At 37.8% G+C, this 21,322-nt stretch overlaps 1 protein-coding gene across 14 annotated transcripts in view; it reads left to right on the top strand.

Annotated features, from left to right (window-relative positions):
* fbrsl1 (fibrosin-like 1) overlaps positions 1-21,322 on the top strand; it is a 308,761-nt gene that overhangs the window by 41,474 nt on the left and 245,965 nt on the right. The window lies entirely within an intron of this gene.

Below are 21,322 nucleotides of genomic sequence, written 5' to 3'. Positions count from 1 at the left end.
GCTTGAATGTAAATCCTGTAAATAGATTTTAAGATCTGTGTGCCTGTTCTGTTGCATTGTGTGCTTTTGTATTAGTTGCAGAAGGTGTGTCATCTAATTACTTGTTAAATAAGTCACAAGTCATTTTTAGGGCTCCTTAACTTTGTGAATATTAGAGCTGCTTATGATATCATTTCCTCTGTCATTAACCTGGTCCTCAGATCACTATTGGATGATATGAAAAGGCGATTTGGAATCGTTTAAAGCATTACGGCTCATGTTTTATTCATTAAGGAGTTGATTAATGTACTCGCTCCATCCCCAGTGATCACCTTATGTGCAGGGTAGAGGACAGTTTTTATACAAGATGCTGAATTAATAATGAAAGCAATTTCCTGTGTGGCTTGTCATGTTCCGTTCATGGCACGGGGAACGCTGCTGCTGATATTGATGTTCGTTTTTGTTGGGGACACACACGGGTAAACACAAATCACCGGCTGCACACTGATCTGATTTATGGAGTAGAGCAGTGCTCCCCCCCCTTCATTTGCAATGGCCCCTTTGCAGATGCTCTTATCCAAAGCAACAAATGAGGAAGATCACAGGTCATTTAACAATAATAGTAGTGAAGTTAAGTTAAAAAGTAAAAATATAAAAAATAAAAAAGTTTTTCAATTTTTTTTATAAAAAAAAATTCTGATTACAAGTTTAATCTATAAATAAAGAGATACTTATTTTATGTTTGTTCATTATAAATTAAATTTATTTACACTACCCTTCAAAAGTTTGGTGTCAGTATGATTTTCTTAATGTTTTTGAATGAAGTCTCTCATGCTCAAGGCTGCATTTATTTGAAAAAAAAAAGAAAAGAAAAAGAATTATGAACTCTTATTTAAATAAAAAAAAACTGTTTTCTGTAGGAAAATATTTGTAAAATGTAATTTATTCCTGTGATGGCAAAGCTCAGTTTTCAGCAACTGTGATACAATATCCTTCAGAAATCATTCTAACATGATGATTTGGTTTCTTATCATTGTTGAAAATTATGCTTAATATTTTTGTGGAAACTGTAACGAAACAGAATTTTTCAGAATTTTTCAAAAGGACATCACTGATTTGAAATAGATTTTTTTTTTTTGTTGTAATAATGCAAGTAACTTTTGAGCAATTTAATGCATGCTGAATAAAATGTATAAAAAGAAAAATCCTTACTGACCCGGAACTTTTGAACTTGTTTATGGTCACACTTTAGGGTAAAATTCTTAACTATCAAGCTCATTACTAAGTAAAGGTAGTTGTTACGTTTAGGTATTAAGTAGGATTAAGGGATGTAGAATATGGTCATGCAGAATAAAGCATTAATATGTGCTTTATAAGTACTAATAAACAGCCAATATCCTAATAATATGCATGCCAATAAGTAGCTAGTTAATAGTGAGAGTTGGACCCTAAACTAAAGTGTTACCGAGATAAAGTTTTGAGATCTAGGGCAGACGCCTGTGCCCTCAATACTTTTAGACTTTGTGCTCTTGTAATCTGCTAAGGGTGTTTTAAAAATGATCAGTGATTCTATTATTATATTTAAAGCTTTTTTAGTTAGGCTAAACTTAGGCTAAGTTAGGCTGCTGATGTAGATGTTTGTTTTATTGCGTGCTGTGTTGATTTGAAGTGTATTTGTTTCCATCCATCCGTTTAGCAGCTGTGGTTGCTGGCAGGATGCTCTGTGTTTAGTGCCAATACTATATTGCTCTTTCTTTTTTTCCTCTCTCTCACTGTCACTTTTTCTCAGTCTGTTGTTGATGGATGAGTCTGTAATGCAGAAATAACTTTAAGGGAAATATTGAGTAAAAATACTGTCAGATGGATAAGTAGTACAAACAGGAGGACTGTTATTTTGCATGTTGTTCGGTTTCACATTAGCTTAGATAATAAAGGGACCTATTATGCCTCTTTTTAGAGTCTTGATTTTGGGGTTTACTAGTAGAATAGGTTTTCATGCTTGAATATTTTTCAGATATGTTACATTTTTGCAGCACCTGTCTACCCAGTCTGTCAGAAATGCTCTGATCCAGTCTCTATGAAGTGTGCTCTGATTGGTCGGCTGTACCACTGTGTTGTGATTGGTCAACCGCTTTGAGCGTGTTTCGGAAACGCCATGCCCCTTACCATAACCATAACCATAACCATGAGTTTCAACACACTACTTGCACAACTCAACCAGGCATTGCCCCCTGTTTGCATGTTTTGTGTGGAAATTATTTAAATGAGGACATATATACGTTCTGCCAAGAAAACTACAATCGAGGCATTTCAGGGTGTTCAGAAACGGTGCTTGGAGAATAACACCCTTTGGAGTGACTGTGCTTTGTAACTTTACCTTTTTCATACTCAAACAGCAACATCACACTAAGGAATGTTGAAAATGTAAAAGCACAATAGGGGCCCATTTAAAACGATTTACAAATCAGTTTAGACATCATTAAGAATTCAAAAGGATGTTTTGTTTATTATTTGGAGATTACCAACTCGCATCAATGTACAATGGGCTTTGAGATCTTACATAACTGTCATGACTAAAACAATGAACAGGAGTATAACTAAACCAGTTCAGTCAGTCAATACACTGATCAGCAGTCTCATTATGCCAAATTCAGCCAATTAATCCACTTAATTACTAAGCTCTTAGATTAATGGACTGCAGAGTTTGACAATTAAATGATTATCTAAGCAATCCAGCCTCATTATTAAGCTTGATTCTATGCTTCGGTATTCAACCACACACACATGCCTTATAAATGAAGAGCAGGGGCACAGTGTTAATCAAACAACCAAGTTTTAAGGGTCAGGCTCACACATGGTCTTTGAAATCCCCCTCGTTTCTTGACCTTCTTTTCCAGAGTGCATGTTCTCCTGCAGGTGGCACAGCTCTTCCCCCTCCTGCCGGCTGGAGCTAATTACCAGTGGTAGCCTGTGGTTAAGTGGGTCCCTGAAGAACTTTCTTTTGATTATTGGGAGTGATCATTTCATCAAGGTGATTCAGGAAGACAGAAACAGGGAAAGTCGAGTAGAGCGGCTTTTGGATGGATTTAATTTGTTCTTTTTTTCTGCCTAACAGAACCCAACAAATGGTTTTGTGCTAGTTTCAAGTCAGTTTTTTTGGGGAGGGTTGTCTTTCAGGTGCACATACACTTTGTTCCTCACTTCTGAATTCTGAGAATCTGGGTCTACTCAGGGAATGAAAAAAGTTGTGAGTTTGGGTTGGTTCGGTTGGGTTTTAAAACTTCACAGTAGGTAATGTTTGAGTCACTTAATTGGACCATTTTAAAAACGTTCCCCTCGGTTCTTTACTCCCTTACCACAGTTGCATTTGGCTTCCATTGGTTTGCATTGTTTGTGTTCCGCACTGTTTACTCTAGTCGGATGGCGTACATTTTTTGCAGTTTTTTGGCATTGGCCCGTCAAAGAGAACTTTTAATGCGAACAGGTCCGTGCACGAGAAAGTGCTGCTTTGTTTATGGGTTTTATACCCGCAGTATTAGTTTCACTTTCCTGTTCTGAATGACGAATATATCTGCTCAGAATGCGCGTGCTAGCTGACAGTCGGCTGTAGTCCTTTTGGTGTGTCCAACCACAGATTTATTTCCCCAACTCAGGCGACGCGAGGCGCCAACATAGTCGGCTTTCATCAGCGCTAGTTCTTTGGCATCGGTTTGGTGTGTCCCTACCTTAAGACACAAAGTTCTGTAAAGCTGCTTGGAAAAATGTTTTGTGAAATGAGCTATACAGATAACTCTTTGAAATGGCTGGAAGTAATTATTGTCCTGCACATAAGGCCTATTGGCCTTGTTCCATAGAGTGCTGCAGGAATGAGGATTTGTTGAACTTTCCAATGCCATCATCCCGAAGTCAGTCGCATTTTAGTGTTTATTTTTAATTTGTTTTATATGTCTTGAAAAAGGTGGTTGCTAACAAGTGGCTAAATGGGACTACAAAGATTGTCAAAGACATAAAATGCCTTTACAGCCTTTACTGTAAACGCTTTTACAGCATTTTCAGACAATATTTCTTATCAATCTAACCAGTGTAATAAGAAGTGTCATAAAATGACTGCAGAGAGACAGAGCCTGGGGTTGGGATGCAATGCAGGCCAGATTTGAACTTCACATGACCATCACAAGTAATCATGTATGGAGCACGTTGCCATGGCTCCGACTTCAAACAATATTTCACATACAAATAGAATTCAGAGACTAATTCATTCCTGCAAATGTGCTTTGGGCCTTTTGTCAGGCAGGGAAGAGCAGAAGGGTGATGTGCTTGCTGGGTAAATGAAGCATCTGTGAAAAACGATTCTATCAGATGGTTTATTATGTTGTCAGATTCATCCTACCCATATACACAATGTCTCACAAGAGAGTTTGTATCACATTTTTACTCTTGCCAGTAGCTGAGAGTGTGTGTGTGTGTGTTGCTATGAAGCTAATCAGTTTTTCTGCTTCCTCACTAAATGTAGGAGCTGTGTAAACGTCTTCCTGCTGGAAGTGAATGGATTGCTGCTTATTAAAACACACACACACACACACACACACACACACACACACACACACACACACACACACACACACACACACACACACACACACACACACACACACACACACACACACACACACACACACACACACCCACACCCCCCACACACCCCCACACACACCTACCTTAATAGCTCTTGAAAAAAGCCAGACCTTGCAAAGCTTGTTTAAATTTGTGTTAGCCTTGAACAGTCGAACATTTCCTCTGATGAGGATGCATGTCTGCTGGCTGTGTTTCATCAATTGTACTGTTTAAGTTATATTGCTCAATCTTTCTTGTAGTAAGTTGAAACTTGTGTGAACTTCAATTTTTTTTTTTTGAGGGAATGTTGAGAAAACATAGTGTTAGGACTATCAGTAAATATTCACAGTAAATCTCATTATTGTTATTATCGGTATTATTTTAGTATTAATGTAATTCATTTAAGATTTGAAAATAGGTTTATGTTCGTCAGGAGTTGATTAGATGTGCAGTGTTGCAATGTTGAGAAACACTCAACAATGTTTAAAAGATAAAGTAGCAGGGAGAATCAATGAATTGTGAATAATTTACTGCCATTGCGAGAATAGCATGCAATCATGTAATCAATAAAAAAGCAACTGTAGTCTGATTTAAGAATATTTTAAAAACGTAATATACTCTCATCACAAGTACTTATTTTTTATCTGATTACGTAATCCAGATTACATGTAATCAATTACTACCCAACAACAAATACCAGTATATTGCAACACCCTTATTTTGAATTTGCAGTACACACACACACACACACACACACACACACACACACACACACACACACACACACTTTTATTTATTTATATATATATAAGCTCCATGAAATGGCACAGTTTATTTTTAATGCGTTTTCATATTTCCTATTGAAACAGGAAGTTGGGGCTGAACATATTGAATGGTTCATCCTTTTAATTGGCCAATTAGCCAATAACCTTTAGTTTACATCAGCTGTGAACCATGAATTGCTGGTCATCATTGCTAGGTGGTGTTAGGCTTTTGCAGCTGTTTGATTTAAAATTTAACCTTTAGTTTTCAGAATGTTTTCCCAAAAATGCCACTGGTCAGTCAAAAAACAATCCTGTCCCAATCCAAAGTCTGTATCAAATCGGCCATGACCCATTCTGCTCTCTGTTACACTTGTATGCTATTCATTCATAATGTAATGTGCTCTCCTGCCATGGTGTTAGTCAGATGTAATAGTGAGCTCAGGTTCTGATGATCTCTTGTGCTGAAGGGATTTGGTCTCTGGCCTGCTTCTCTTGCTGTGACTGAATCTCCACAGGTCCTCCTACAGAGGCGCATTGCCAAGAGCTTTCTGTCATACATAATAGATAGCCCTTAACCTTACATCTCTCTCATCTCTCTTTCACGTCTCGCTCGCTCTCGTATCTCTCTCTCTCGCCTAGTCTCTCCTGCATACAATTAAACAAAGGCCCCTTCTCATGTAGAGAGGCTCACTCATTTTCTGCTGTGACACTTAGACTTATTCATAATTGGCTGCTTTGTGTGAATAGAAAACACTCATCAGGTGTGCTGGTCTTTTCAGCTTGTGGTGAGCTGTCGTTTCAGTTATTTGCATGTACTGACATGCAATTTCGGAGTTGTTAACAAAGCATCCATTATCCAATTTCCAGCATTTTCTCAGACTAAAAGACCAGAATTATAACTGGATTTGATTTATTTATTGTGTTCACCTTTTAGAGGTGTGCAACCAAACAGGTATTTAACACATTTTATTTCTTCTTCCAAAATGTACAGCCGTGTTCAGAGGTTTGGGACCCATTTTTCAAAGTGGTGTTCACGCTGGACCAAATTTAAATTGTTATTCGGATTCAATCTTCAAGACTGATTGTTCATTTTGAAAGTTAAGAAATCAGATCTGTTTGTTCATTTCAGTCAGCATCTATTAGGGTTTCTATAGTTGTCATTTACACATCAGTGTGAAATGGTATGTTCTACATATGCATGCAGTTTGGATTTGGTTTAGTAATAAGCAGAAGTTTTTCTCCCGCTTTGACAAATACAAATTAGTGCAAATTAGTGAATTGTGTTGTGTAGTAATACATTTTCTTTTCATTTCAGCAAGTTTGTATAAGTCTCATCTCATCATTGAATTGTATTTTGTAAATATCTGCATTATATTGACCAGCTGATCACTAATATATAATTTAGCACTATGTTGATTATCAGCTAATATTAGAGTTTTAGTAATAGTTATTTAGCTTCCTTGCTCATTTCTCTAAATGAAATTACTCCAAAAAATAAAAAATAAATCCTTATCACTAATTGATTGGAAGAGACAATATATTGGCAGTTGGCACCATATTGGTTTTTGGCTAATAATGTTCTAATTTTAATAATATATAATATAATAAATACTATTAATACTGATTTTACATTTAGATTACCTTTGCCATCTTAACACTTACCTTTGCTATCTAACACTCAAAGTTACTTAAAAAAAAACATTACATTTAATAACTCTATTAAATGTAATCTTTAAGAAATCTCAAAATGAATATCCATTTTTCATACAGTACATTACAGTGTTGTGATACTTAGCATTTCCACCAGGTGGTTTTAGTTTACATTGTTTTATTTTGTATGTATTTAGATAAAATAGTGTAGAATTTTGAAATTGCCCATTTATTTGTTATTGGCCATAACCTGAGTATAATTATCAGCTTGTCAGTATCAAGGCAGAATTTTTTTATTTAGGTGCATCCCTACTGATTTAATTTTCTTTTGAGTCAAATACAAATCTTTACTGCCAGAGTAACACACAGCCATAGAGCAACATTTGGTTTCTCAAACTGTTGGAGTAGATTTCCTAGGTTTGTTCAAACTGCTAGATTTCTAGAGACTTGTTTCAGTGTGAATTTTGTGGTGTGTATCTAGATGAAGTCAGGAACATCAGCAGGTCACCCTCCTAGATACACACTAAACGCCCGCTTCTGACAGGCGCTGGATGTTACACCGTGGCAGCCCAGCAAGTGATGATCCAAGATTCATAATTTAAGAATGAAACAGCCCTTTCTTTATGAGATTGACTTTGGCATACATTCAGATGTAATAACGATAAATGGCAGGCTGTCTTGGCTTTTGCAGCGTGAGGAAATGGAGGCTGCGTGGAACTGTTTTCACTGCACCCCGGGGTGCAACTGCACGCTGTTGGAGAACCACTGCGCCATGACATCATCCTTGATCAGAATTTTTCAGACTTGGGAATACCGACCGAATGAAATGTGCTAGAGCTTTTTGGAGGACAATTTCATTTTGACTGTTGAACGAGAGAAGCCATTTAGTTTGGAGGTTGGTCGGCTCAGAATGGGATTTTTGTTGTTCTCCCTTAAGAGTTGAGTTCCTGTATGAATAAATTGTACACGGGCACAGAGAGAGAAGAGGTCAAAGGTGGTATTTCCCTAGAGAAAGCTATGGAAGATAAGAGAGGGATATAGATGGTTGAAGTTTCCTGAGGTGAAGATTTGCCTTAAGTAGCTCTTCTCTCAGGGAGTCACACACACAAGCTCACAATGAATGTGCCACTCAACTGAAGGGCTCGTTGCACTTATTTAACCGTGTTTCTGTCAGGCTTAATTTAAAGTGGGAGCTCTCATTAGCTGAAACAACTAAATGTCATTGTCAAAGAAAGACAAATTAAAAACTGTAAGTTTAATGATGTTACACATCAGATATGTGTTTTTTTGTTTTTATTATATAGGCTGAATGGCCTCTCTCTCAAATATAAGGTATGGTATGTCCTGTGGTTAGATTTTAGGGGTGATGCATGAAGTACCACCATTTTGCCCAAGAGCAAGGATAAATGTTGAGAGAACCTAAAGACCTTTGGACCTTCAAGAGCAGGATTGAACACTGATGTAGTGCAATGTTAACCCAAAAAGGAAAATGTAGTACTGTATGGATTTATGCCATTTAAACCAACTGGGTTTGAGAGCTGACAGTTTATTTTTTGTGGTGAACCAAGTTGTTCCAAGGGGATTGATCCATGGAATATGTGTTATCTAACCAATACGATGTTTGCCCAACCTTTGCAGTACTGTATTGTACATAAGCTGAAACATACTTAGGGAATTTTAATATCTTTTTATAGGTCTGATATATTGAAGGATGATAAATTTCACATAGCTTGTTAGATGAGATGTCATCAAGTTTCAGCAAAACACCCTTAGAGATCTAGAGTATGAGTCAGAGAATTTGTCATCACCAGGCTTAATTAGTCAAATATGTTCCCAGACCTTCCAGAATATGACACTAGTCAACAAACTGGAAAGGCACCCATGCTTTTGCACGTCAAATTGAATATTTATTTTTGAAATTCAAACAATAAATACGGTTTAATGCTCTTTAATGTGGCATGACATCGCCGTTGCCACCTCAGTTCAAGCGCACTTGAGCTGATTATGTCTACCTCTTTATTACTAGTAACATGATGTAAACATGAATGAACATCAGAAAGTATTTTGAAAGAAACTGTACATCTTACTGAAAGTATAATTTCTCATGTAATCGCTCTCAATCAGTGTTTTAATTGCAGAAAGATGTCAACAGCTGTACATTTACCTCAGGAAACCATTCAATAGCTAGAGAAAAATAACTCGGAGCGTTTTGCTAAATAAAATATAAAAACAAGTTTTTGAGTGTTGATTATTACAGTGTATATATAAAAATGAATAGCAATTGAATCTAATAATTGGACTTTGTTGTTAATTTTAATCTTTAGTTAAAAGGTAGGGTAGGTGATTTGTTTCAGGCATTTTTTCTTTTTCTTTTTTTTTTGTTGTTGTTGAAATTCTCTTCACATCCTGATAGCAATCACTAAGTTAATTGGTCTAAATGTATGTATGTGTGTGTGTGTCTATGTATATACATGCGTATATATATACTTCTGTGAAAGGTGTAGGACCATAAAATGTATGTCCAGTCATTGAATTCGAATGCAATGATATGATGTCCTACCTGCCTATCAGCGTATGTATTTGCATACCTCCACACACCCTGATTGTCTGCATAGCGTTTCATGCTGTGCAGAGTTAGACAGACGTCAGTCATCGAGCAGTGCAATCAATGCTTAAAGGGGCATTTCACCCATTTGAACATTGTTTTTTATTTAAAGTGGGTCATATATGTAGTCGAAATGTAAAATAAATTTTGAATTTGGTGCCTTCGTGACCGAGGAAAGACAAAAAATAACTTCAGGACGCATTTGTATGAAAGACAACAACTCCCACAATGCACCACATTGCACAGCTCCGCAAGCCACTCCCACTAATCCAGAAAGCGCATATATGCCTATAAGAGAAATCACTTTTCCGTCTACAAGGCTAGCTACCACCAGAGCTTGAAATTCATTTCACATTCACACAAAATGTCTAGTTAGTTGGCGAACTCATTACTCCTCGTTTGTATTTCTTTCGAAAAGGTGAATTATTGCATGGTACCTGGATGTTCAGTCAGAACATATGCGGTGCGAAACTAGGATAGTTCTCAACACAAACGTCCGTGTCCTCGTCTGATTCAGAGATTTCGTCCAGGAGAAATTGTCATAGTTGAAATTCTTTGCCTCAGACGGACTCTATCTCTGTGTTCGTAGTTGCATCTTAGTCTATGAGTTGCATAGTGAGATCACCGGCGCCACCAGTCCGCCCTAACTCGAGCCAGTCCGGGCTCCTCGTCCGCGGCAGGCAGGTCTGCTGCCTCGGCTGCTCTTCGCTATAATGCGGCTTGTAAAGGTAGCCACAAACACCTGATTCAAGCATCAGACTTCCGAAATCCTCTTCTTCTATATCATATTGAGCACTCTCCTCCGCTATTGTCATAACTTTACATCTGTCTCCACAGCGCCTGTTAGCTTAGCTTCAAACAAGATGGAGGATATTGCTTTCAGTTTCAGAGAGTAAAGTCCCACCCACTGATCTGTAATAGGTCTGTAGCGTGAGCGGGTCCCACCCCTGGGAAAGATGAGGAACTAGTGCTTGTAGTCTCAACAGAAATCCCCCCCTCTTACACTTCCTCCTACAATGACGCAAAATGACGTTTTTTGCGTTATTGTAGGAGGAATAGTAAAAGGTAAATGACGGATTTCTCCCGTCTCAGGGGAAAATGAGAGAGTGTTGCACGACCATTCAATAGTATGACTGGGTTTCTAACAATGCAAAGCTTAATGCAAATGGGTGGAGTGTCCCTTTAAATGAATCTGCAGCAGTCAGGTGATACAGGTCAGTGCTCTTTAAGTTGTTTATGTTCATCATTATTGTGATGTTATGTGCTTTGAGACATGCGGTAGTTTAACACCGTCTCTCGTCTCACGACGCTTTGCAAACTCTGCTGTGTGCGTTCATGTGTTTTGGAGACGCTCTGAAGGGAGGGTGGGATATTATGCTTTCAAAGCTAGCTCGCTATTGCTAGCCTCTCCGAATCGCCTAATATTAGAGTAATGAACTAACTGACAGGGTTCCCCCCTGTATAATTTACAGCTTTAATTGCATGACTGGCATCACCTGAGGAATGATGCCTGGTGCGTTCAGGATGACTAACTCCAACACCAGATCATTGGTTTTTACTTAGGATGAGTGCAGTTATATAAGGCTTAGCCAGTTTGACAGTAATAGCCCTAAAAACTGACCTTGGGTTTTTTTTTTTGGCCAGATTGTTTTGCAGTGTCAACTGTCATTTTCTTCTGAGCTCAGTCAGTCCTCACTTTCAAGAACCTCACAGCAGGAAGCAAGCGCAGTGCAGCAGGAAACAGTTATCGAGTCACTGGAGGACGCCACACTGGGTTGTTCAACCCAAGCCAAGCATGGGCTAAATTTGCCCAGTGCTCTGATTCCTCTTAAAGCAACAGTCATTAGTAGAGGCTGCATGTGTCGGATAAGAAAACAGTTCAGGACAGCCCACATGGTTCTTGGTTTAACTATGATTTTCAAAATACTTGGAAGTGTGCTTCTCTTTAGCATGTTTTGCTGTATATCTGGTTATTCAGTAAATATAGAAATACACAGGAAATAACTATCTGAAACTAAAAATCAATCGAGTGTTTCAGATGTGATGGTAACAAGGCCTGTCCTACCGGAGCCATCAGCTGCGAGTAGTAAATGTTCCATCTGGTTTAATTGCAGTAAATGACACCTTGCCGTTTATTAAAAAGATGAGTGGAGTTTATTACATGTATTCAATTGCTAGTTTGGGAATCTTCATGTTTCATCAGACTTCATCAGTGTGTGATAGGATTGTCTGAAGTGATTCTATTATATGAGTAGGACTAAATGAATTTGTCTTTATGAAATTTTTTTTTTTTATGTTTTCACAAATGCACATTTCTTTTGGAGAAGAAAAACATCCACCCATCCAAAATCAGTAATTGTAAAACTTTTCATGAGAAGTAATTTCACAAACAGCGTGAGTGAATCAGCAGTACCGCGTTTCCCCTCTCTCTGTCTCTTCACATGAGCAAATGGCTTCTGGCTGCAAATTACATTGCTTCTGTCTTATATATGTGCATTGATCCATGTAAGCTTGTTTCCATTGCATGATATAAACTCGCAATAATGAGTTATAAAGTCAGAATTGCGAGAAAAAAGTCAGAATAGTTAACATCTCACAATTCTAACTTTATAACTCGCAATTGCGAGCTTATATCACACAATCCTGAGAAAAAAAGTCAGACTTATTGTAAAATAACAATTACTTTTTTAATTTTTTTATTCAGTGGTGGAAACAAGCTTCCATACTGATTAAATTTAATGTCTAAATTAGATCTTTTGAGTGGTGCACTCACCTGTCGATCTCTTAAGGCGAGACACGGCAGGCAAAAACATAGATTTTTCATGCATTGGTCAGTTTCGAGATTTTTGTCTAGTTTACTCCTTCAATATGTGTTCTTTCAAGCTGCTATAAAAAAAAATAAAAATAAAAACACGTTGAAAATATACATTAAGCAAAATGTAATAAAATAAACATCTTACTTGCGGCAGTAAGTTTCTCCCGAATTTACCAAGAAGTTAGCATTCCAACGCGACATACCGAGTTCCGTCTATTTACTGAAGTCTGTCATATGACCGGTATCGTTGTAAAGCTCTGAGTCTGCTGCACAACGCTATGTAACTAACCAAATATGGGCATTTCCTTTCTATCAGTAACCAATCGTGAATGTCCAAAGGGGCATTTAAAGTCCCTGTAAAGGCAATTCAAAAAAAAAATTCTAAACACATTATAAATGTTAGAAATGTATTGCTAAAACATGTTACAAAGACTGTGAACTGTGAAGTACTGAATTGTGGAGTTAGACCGTTAAACAGTTTTTCACCATTGCTGTGTTCCGGATTTTTTGGGCGGGGCTAAAACGGGGGCTCGATGACGCACTGAAGCCCCTGAGCTCCTGGACACGCCTCTACTTGATGACGCACTGGAGCCCCTGACGCTGCCCCTCCCCTAACAATATAGCACATTCATTCACATCAGTTTGCCGATCGCGAGTCACTGTCAGGACTTATTAGTTACTACAGCTTACAGTTTACTAGCTAGCTATGCCTTCGTCACGGAAATGCGTACTACCTGGATGCGATCACGTACAAAACAGATCGGTGTCCTTATTTAAATTAATTTTGTGAAGAGCCACCTTGATGGACAGCTGAGGATCACCGCCAAAACCCGCCTCTGTAGTGATCATTTTACACGGGATAGTTTTATAAACTTTCGTCGGAGACAACTGGGATTCACTGATAACCTGCTGTTACTGGTGAATGGGGCCGAGCCGACTATCTCCCGCCTCGGCCTTCATCCTCCCGTCGCGCCGACAACTGGTGCCATCGTCGGCAGTGCGAGCCCACCAATGAGTGTAAGTTGTCTTGTATGCTTATGTTATAATTATAGTAGGTAGTCCAGGCTCGAACATGTATGGCTTTGTAAAACCTAGGAGCATCCATTCCGGCTGTAGCGGTGACAGTTGAGTGTGGCGACGGCAGCTTTCCCGCGAGTGGGCGTGGTTTCAGCGCAGCCAGTGGACACGCCCCCAGCGTTTGAGAGCAGAGACTACTGCTCATTTTTTCAAGATTTTGATAGCTTATTTTATGGACTTGCCGGCTTTTTTTATCATTCAAATTTGGCTGGGTGGCTAATAACACCTTTTTCTGTGGTGTGACAAACTCAGAACACATACTTAATTTTGACTTTACAGGGACTTTAAAGCTAATGACGAAATCTCTTTTAGAGCTATTTAAATCTTTAAATGCCGCTTTCTCAAAATGAGTTTTTTTTCAGTCTCCAGTACAAAAATCTCAGCCTATGTACACAAACTTTCCAGTTATACACTTAGCAGTATTCTGAAGATATTTTCTGAGGGATTTGTTAATAAATCATTCCTGGCCTGATTTATGTGACATTTTAAAAATATAAGTTTTAAGTCTATGGACAGTATATTTTTGTTTCCTAGGTAATGAAAGCATATATCCTGAATTTTTATTTTCATCTTGTGTGTAAACAAAATGAAAAAATAATTTTGCACCTGGCTTTATCATATGTTCAGATCTATCTACTGAAAATATATGCAAAATCGCGCATATTTAATGAGAGAATGCATAATTTGCATAATTAAACATAGACATTTCAAAAACGTAGTACTTCAGCTATCAGCTGAGGAAGTTTCATGGTGATGAAACACGTTTTCGTGTCAGTTTGGTTAGTACACTGCCACCTAGCGGTGAACTTTGAAACAGTGTATCAAGAACCGAAATGAGCAAAATCATGACATTGTACCGTTTAAAATAAATATATACCCATATTTTCCCAGTACTGGCAACCCAGTGCCAACCCTACCATCTATCCATATGTCTGTCCATCCATTGTTCTAGCTATCTACTGCTCTATCTGTCCGTCCATCCACTTGGTTCAACCCATTATAGTAGAATGTGTGTATTTAGATATAAATAATAATTATAACATATGCAGTATTGATCATTCTCCAAATATGTAAATGCAATAAGCAACTTTATTTAACTTTATTTTTTTTTCTGTTAAAATTACTGTAATGCACATCCTCTCTTGTTCATGACTTATAGTGGATTATCTGCTCTGATTTCGTACACCGATTCTACACTTTTTACATAGTGTTGGTAAATCTAAAACTTCACAATAGTAGATGGAGTTGACGAAGTTCTCAGGGGCCGGATGTTAAATCAAAGCTACTGTGAGGCTGAGAGTCAGGCACGGGCCGTGGCAGTAACTAGAGGAGATGATTCAGTGAAATCTGCAGATGAGACGGGGAGAGTCAGGCACTGGGCCCGAATGGAGGTAGTGTTTTTAGATGGAGATGCTCCTGCAGAGCTCCATGGGGAATCGAAGTAATGAGCCAAAACTCGGGGCCTTCTCGGGTCTGTGGATGCGTTTTAATGACTTGGAACAGCCAGCCTCCTGCTTGGTCACTTACACAGAGAGGTGCAGATAGAGGGAAAGAGAGAACAGACAGAACTCCTCTGTGCTGTCCTCTGAGCAACTTGATTTACTAATGAAGAGAACCTCAGAGACCTGAACAACATTCACTTCTCACGGCTGTTTTGATCCATATGTTTGGCACAAAAAACAATGTTCATTTTAAAAAGAGCACATAATTAATCTCTTTAAATTCTTGACACGTAGTCCAAAATATCATTCTTGTTCAGTTTGTCTTTCAATAAATACAAGAGTACAATAAGTACAAGAGTTTTAATCAAAGATATCCATTTCACCTGATTTAATTTTAAAACTCTCCCTTTATGATAAAAAAAAAGAGTTAATATTAGGGCTGTCAGTTAAATGTCACTTTTTGTGTTGTCTTGTCAATGTTTTTGTCTGACACAAAAATGTAATTTCTCATGCAAGATCTGTAATGCAAGTATCATCATCTGGACATTTTCTCAGCAAAAATGTATACAGTAGTGGCCAAAAGTGATGTTCAGACTGGATATTTGTTTTTAATGACCATACAAGTTCAATTAAGCCATCAAAATATGAGGAAAATATTTTTTTATATATATTTTAACATAATCAGTTATTAATATTTCATTGGTTCTCTCTTGTTTTTCCATGTGTTCATAATTTCTTTGTATGACAGCCTTGCTAAAAATTACGGCGTATTCATGGCGTTATCACAAATAAAACAATCGACTCAAAGCACAACTATGCAATATGCTTACAAAATCTTTAGCAGCTTTTTTAATATATTTTTTTATGTTTGAATAAATGGACATCACTTTGGTCATAACTGTATGTGATTTACCTATAATTAATTAACATTACATTTTATTAAATTTTTAATCAGTTGACAGCCCTATTTAATATGACTAATTTAAGCCCTGAAAAACATGCAAACTGTCTGAAAGTTCAGTTTTTGTGTGTGTTGTACTTAAATGTCATACTTGGTTCTAGCAGCTAAAGCCTATTTATGTGTCACTCATAGGTATATTTAGCTGAGCACACATATACACACAGTTGCTGTTCTGTCAGACTTCTACCATTCAGAAACATTTTGCCTGTGTAAGTCACTGTAAATTGTGCTTTCAGTGTGACTTAATTAAAGATGTGTTGGTCGGAGTGTGTGCATCTGCAGGAGCTAACAACTCCATTCATTTGCACAGACTGCCAGCACAGTGTCGAACACTCTGCTAAATCAATGCAATTTAACTCTGTTCGCTAACGTAGTGATTTATCCCAACGATCTGAGCGTGTGCAGAAACGGCTCACCATATACACATAAATCTACAGCCTCGGTGCCCTCCGAGCATGGATAAATATTTCTGAAGTCCTGTTACAAATCTCTCTCTCTCTCTCTCTCTCTCTCTCTCTCTCTCTCTCTCTCTCTCTCTCTCTCTCTCTCTCTCTCTCTCTCTCTCTCTCTCTCTCTCTCTCTCTCTCTCTCTCTCTCTCTCTCTCTCTCTCTCTCTCTCTCTCTCTCTCTCTCTCTCTCACACTCTCTCTCTCTCTCTCTCAGAGTTCTGGCCATCAGCAGCAGTATATTGGCTTGAGTTCCAGTTTGTGGGCTGCTTGGGTGGGATTATTTCCACAGACTAATTGATTCTGGGTGATTCGCTTTCACAAAAGCAACGGCAGTTAGTGCACATCTAGCGGAAAAAAACCTTAAATAGCATAAAACACATTTCCACTTAGTGTAATTTTATTATGTGTTGCAAAGCAATGATTTATGGTACCGTAATAGTTCACTACATTCTGGTGGTTCAATAATGCAAATTGGTATTACCATACAAAGGCTACTGCCAGATGCATGAGTTGTAAGATGGTGTAGGGAGATGGTTTAGTGTAAGTGCGGTCTATAAAACTAACTGGATGATCAGAGTCTTTCCTCGGAAGGAGGAAATGAACATCCTGTTCAATCTTTAATGGGGTCAAGAAAGTTAATGGTCATTTATTTTGGCTTACAGTAGAGATGCACTGGTCTAACAATGTTCTTTTTCAAATTGTATAGTAAGGAAGTTCTAAATTATTTAGAAACTAAAATGTGTTGTGATAAATTTAACTTAGAGTTGTAGTATCCATCCATCCATCCACTTGACATCCATCCATCCATCCATCCATCCATCCGTCCACTTAGCATCATCTATCCATACATAAATACATCCATCCAATTGACATCCATCCATCCATGCAAATGACATCCATCTATCCAATTGACATCCATCCGTGTGTGTGTGTGTGTGTGTGTGTGTGTGTGTGTGTATGTATGTCAAGTGTAGTGATTGTAGTTGATCCGTGTGGACCAGGCACCATGGTTCAAAACGCACGTGATTCTCAAATTAATTGCAAAGTTTAACCATCATAGAGCAAAAGTTTTTCATTTGCATGTGTTTTAGGTCCTGTCAGTTTAAACAGTCACGTGATTTTAAACCATGATTTGAGTGCAAGAAGATGCGAAAGAGAAAACTATTCGAACACCATATTCCATTTTCTTTCGTGTCTCTTTGTGATTGAACGGTCACATGCACGCAAAATTATATCAAATACAGTTGCTAATGGCTTACGTGAAATGTAAACAATTGAGAAAGAAAACAAATGCGTACAATTATATTGGATTTGTGCTTTCGTGAATGAGGGATCATTCATGGTATGTCCTAAAGTTTAGGGAGTTGTTCACATTTATATCTCTGGATGGGAGAAGGCAAATTTCAAATGTCAACTTTAAAACAAGCCAGAAGCTTAAATAGAACCATATTCCCTTGAGACTTACAGTAAATATATCCTGGGTATAAACATGACACTGTAGAATTTCTTTAGAAAATCAGTATGTAAAGTTTGCCGTGCAGAACAGCCGGAGGAATTCTGGAGGTGGAGGACTTTGAGACATTCTTGCACTCCATTTTAAATAAGTGTCTTTTCTTTTTTTTTCTTTTTTTTTTTCAACACCCATTCTCTATTCATCTCTACCTCTCGCTATCTTTTCTCCCGGAGAGCTGAGAAGGCAAAGATCAGTAGCTGATGGCTGCATGCAGGAAAACTAGTGGAAATGCTGAAATGCGAATTGCAGTTGACATGCTGTTTCTCCTTTACGCCGAGCACAGGAAGTGTGAGATGCTTGTGTAGGTGTTCCACTGATGAAGCCATGTTGACTTACAGAATCAAAGTCGTGTTGTGTGACACGACATTCAGCTGTGATGTCTTTATGCCACATTAGCTGAAATGTCTGCTCAGACTTCACTGAACTCTTTGGGAATAATTTAGTGATGTGATGGAGGGCTCTCGTAGTTGTTTTGACAGCTTCTTGAGGACGTGTATGGCAGCAGAGCCGATAAATTGCAGAGTTGAGGCACTGTAAAGTACCAGTCATGTGATTTATGGCTTGTATCAAAAAATACTTTGAACGGTTTTCCTTCAAGCTGAACATTTCTGAACGCTGGTTTTCATGCTCTGACTTAAATTTAGGGCAATTGCGACGATGTAATGTTCACAGCACAAGCAAACAATGAAGAACAACCTTTTTGATGCAGTACATGAGATGTGTAGTAATATATATATTTTTTTTATAAAAAATATAACTGTTATGCTACTTTTTCTCAAGGTACATGTAAAATGAGGTACAACCTAGCTGCCTCTTACACACGTTTAGCAACTGTTTTCCTGTCAAAGCAATTAATGCGGTATAGTTTCTTCTGGTTGTCTTTTGGCAGTGTAGCAAGATCCTGAAATGTATATTGTCATTTTCTTTCTGGTCATTTTTGCGGTTTCCACAAAAATATAAAGCAGCACAACTCTTGTCACCATTGATACTAAGAAGGGATTCTTGAGCACCAAATCAGCATTTTAAAATGATTTCTGAAGGATCATGTGACTGGAGTAATGATGCTGAAAATTCAGTTTTGCCATCACATATATCAACTAGATTTTAAATTATATTACGATAGAAACCAGTTATTTTAAATTGTAATATTATTTTACAATTTTCCTGTTTTTCCTGTGTTTTTGATCACATAAATGCAGCCTTGTGCATATATGTAAAATCAACTAAATAAGCAACATAAGAGCAAGCTTTCATCTCTATAAATCTATCCTTTTAAGACACCACCGTCAAATTCTCGAATCAGCTAAAATTGTTATTGAAAGACCTGAACACACATTCTGTCTATCATTGTCTTCTCTCTTATCCAGAGGAAGCCACTGTGTCATTTGATCAATATTTAATCTCTTTCACGTCTCCTGCTGTGGCTGCTAAAAGGCAGATCAGGTTAACTCCTCTGAACTATTGATATCTATTCTTTTGGAGCAACTTCTTTATTATTCCTCAAGCTTAGATCTTTTTAAATATCTGACCTCTATTTCGTTTTTTTTTATGCCATACTCGTTTCCTTTGTAGTGTAAATCCCTGCTCATTTCAAGTCTTTGTAACAAAGATTAACTTTGTAAATTGCCTTATCTCTCACACACTCAAATTGGATTTGTTTGTTGTTTTTTTGTTTCGTTGCATTCAGTAGTGGACAAAGAGAATCAGCGGATAGTGAGAGTCAGCCGAGTGACCACAGACTTCCTGTAGTGGTGAGGTTATGTTGCCAGATATTCAGGGTTGCCAGATTTTAGGACATGCTTCTTGACCTGATACAGGTGGGTTAGATGAGTTTGAATTGAATAAACACCCTTTCCCCCTCCCACCAAATCTCAGTGTTTTTTTGTTTTGTTTTGCTCTCTGAGGCTCTGTGGTCTAATTTACTCCACATGACCCGGCATAAAATCTCACCAGATGCTGTAAGATTTTCACCCCTGCCTTTCTTTGTGAAAGATGAGTGTGTAAACAGCATGGTGGGTTTCTTAAATGAAGCTGATTATTTCAACTGTCTTTGAAAGTCTTTTTTTACTCATGCTTTTAGGAGAAAATCTACTATATTTTGCTGTTACAATGCCAGAAACCTGACTGCACAAAATCCTTCCCATGGCCATTAGCGTTGAGTGCAAATGTGACTAACCAAACTGTTACATAACACTTATGATAGTTATTTTTCCTCATAATATGAAAAAAAAAAAAAGAGAAGGTTTTATACATTGTGTAACCATGTGTTAATGCATTCATTTTTGGATATTCAGGTGAATTATTTTTTTTTACTATTTTTTTTTTATTTATTTGAACTTTAATGGATGGAAAGTCAATACTATGTTTTGCTTCAATGGCATCAGTTATGTGTAACACCCCTGTTTGCCACAATATAAGCCAGTGGACACATTTCTATTGGAACATTATGCAGTATATACTGCCATACCACCCTGTCCTAAGTGTTCCCATGTCATGCTTTATGTCCTCTGGATGTCCTGAGTTGGATGGGTCATTGATGAAGGAGACCGTAGAAAGGCCTGATTGAATTGCATGTCCCGGTGGATATTACACTATACAGAGGCAGAGATAAGGACAGATGTGCTACATCATGTTCTGGTTATCTATAAGAGTAAATCATTCATTCCCTTTGTTTGGGTTTGGATATATTACGTGAATGAAGATCATTTAAATTTCTATTGTTATGCACAGTAGCCCCCAAAAGTCCAATGTAACAAAACGATACAGAAGTATGAAATGTTCACAAACTTATCTTTTGTGAAAATTCATACCGTGTCTCATTCTGAATTTTCATCTGGGAGTGTGTACAGTACATACACATCTTACTCCAATAATGCCTGATTTCATCATAGAATTCATTTGTTTTGAAATCTTGAAGTGCTTTTTGACTGTGCAAATAGGCCTTTATGTTTGTGAATTAAACACATGTTTGTCCAACTGTGTGTGTCTGCAGTTCATTTAAACAGGCAAGGTTGTGTTTACAAAGCAGCACAGTTTTTTTGCCATTTGTTCTCTTGCCAAGTTTTTCTTGTAATCACACAATAATTGAGTGATATGAGACTTGCTGGAATAGTCACCTTATGGTTGTCATGAAGAAACATGCAGGGCTTTTTCTCTTCTTCTTCCTTCCATTCCCTTTCATTTCTACTTCCTCTTCCACTTCTTTCCATTCTCTTTCTCCCCTTTTTTTCTTTTTCATTTCCTTTTCCCCCCGCTTCCGCTGCTCTTACTCTTCCACTCTCTCTCCTCTTACTTGTTATTTTTCCTTTCCTTTCCTTCATTTCCGCTCCTTTCCTTTCTGCTCCTTTCCTTTCCTTTCTGCTTCTTTCCTTTCCTATATGCTCCTTTCCTTTGCTTTATGCTCTTTTCTTTTGCTTTATGCTCCTTTCCTTTCCTTAATGCTCCTCTCCTTTA

The sequence above is a fragment of the Rutilus rutilus genome, assembly GCF_951802725.1.
Source record: "Rutilus rutilus genome assembly, chromosome: 7".
NCBI lineage: Eukaryota > Metazoa > Chordata > Actinopteri > Cypriniformes > Leuciscidae > Rutilus > Rutilus rutilus.
Note: the sequence above shows the minus strand (reverse complement) of the source record. Positions and strands in the feature narration are given on the sequence as shown.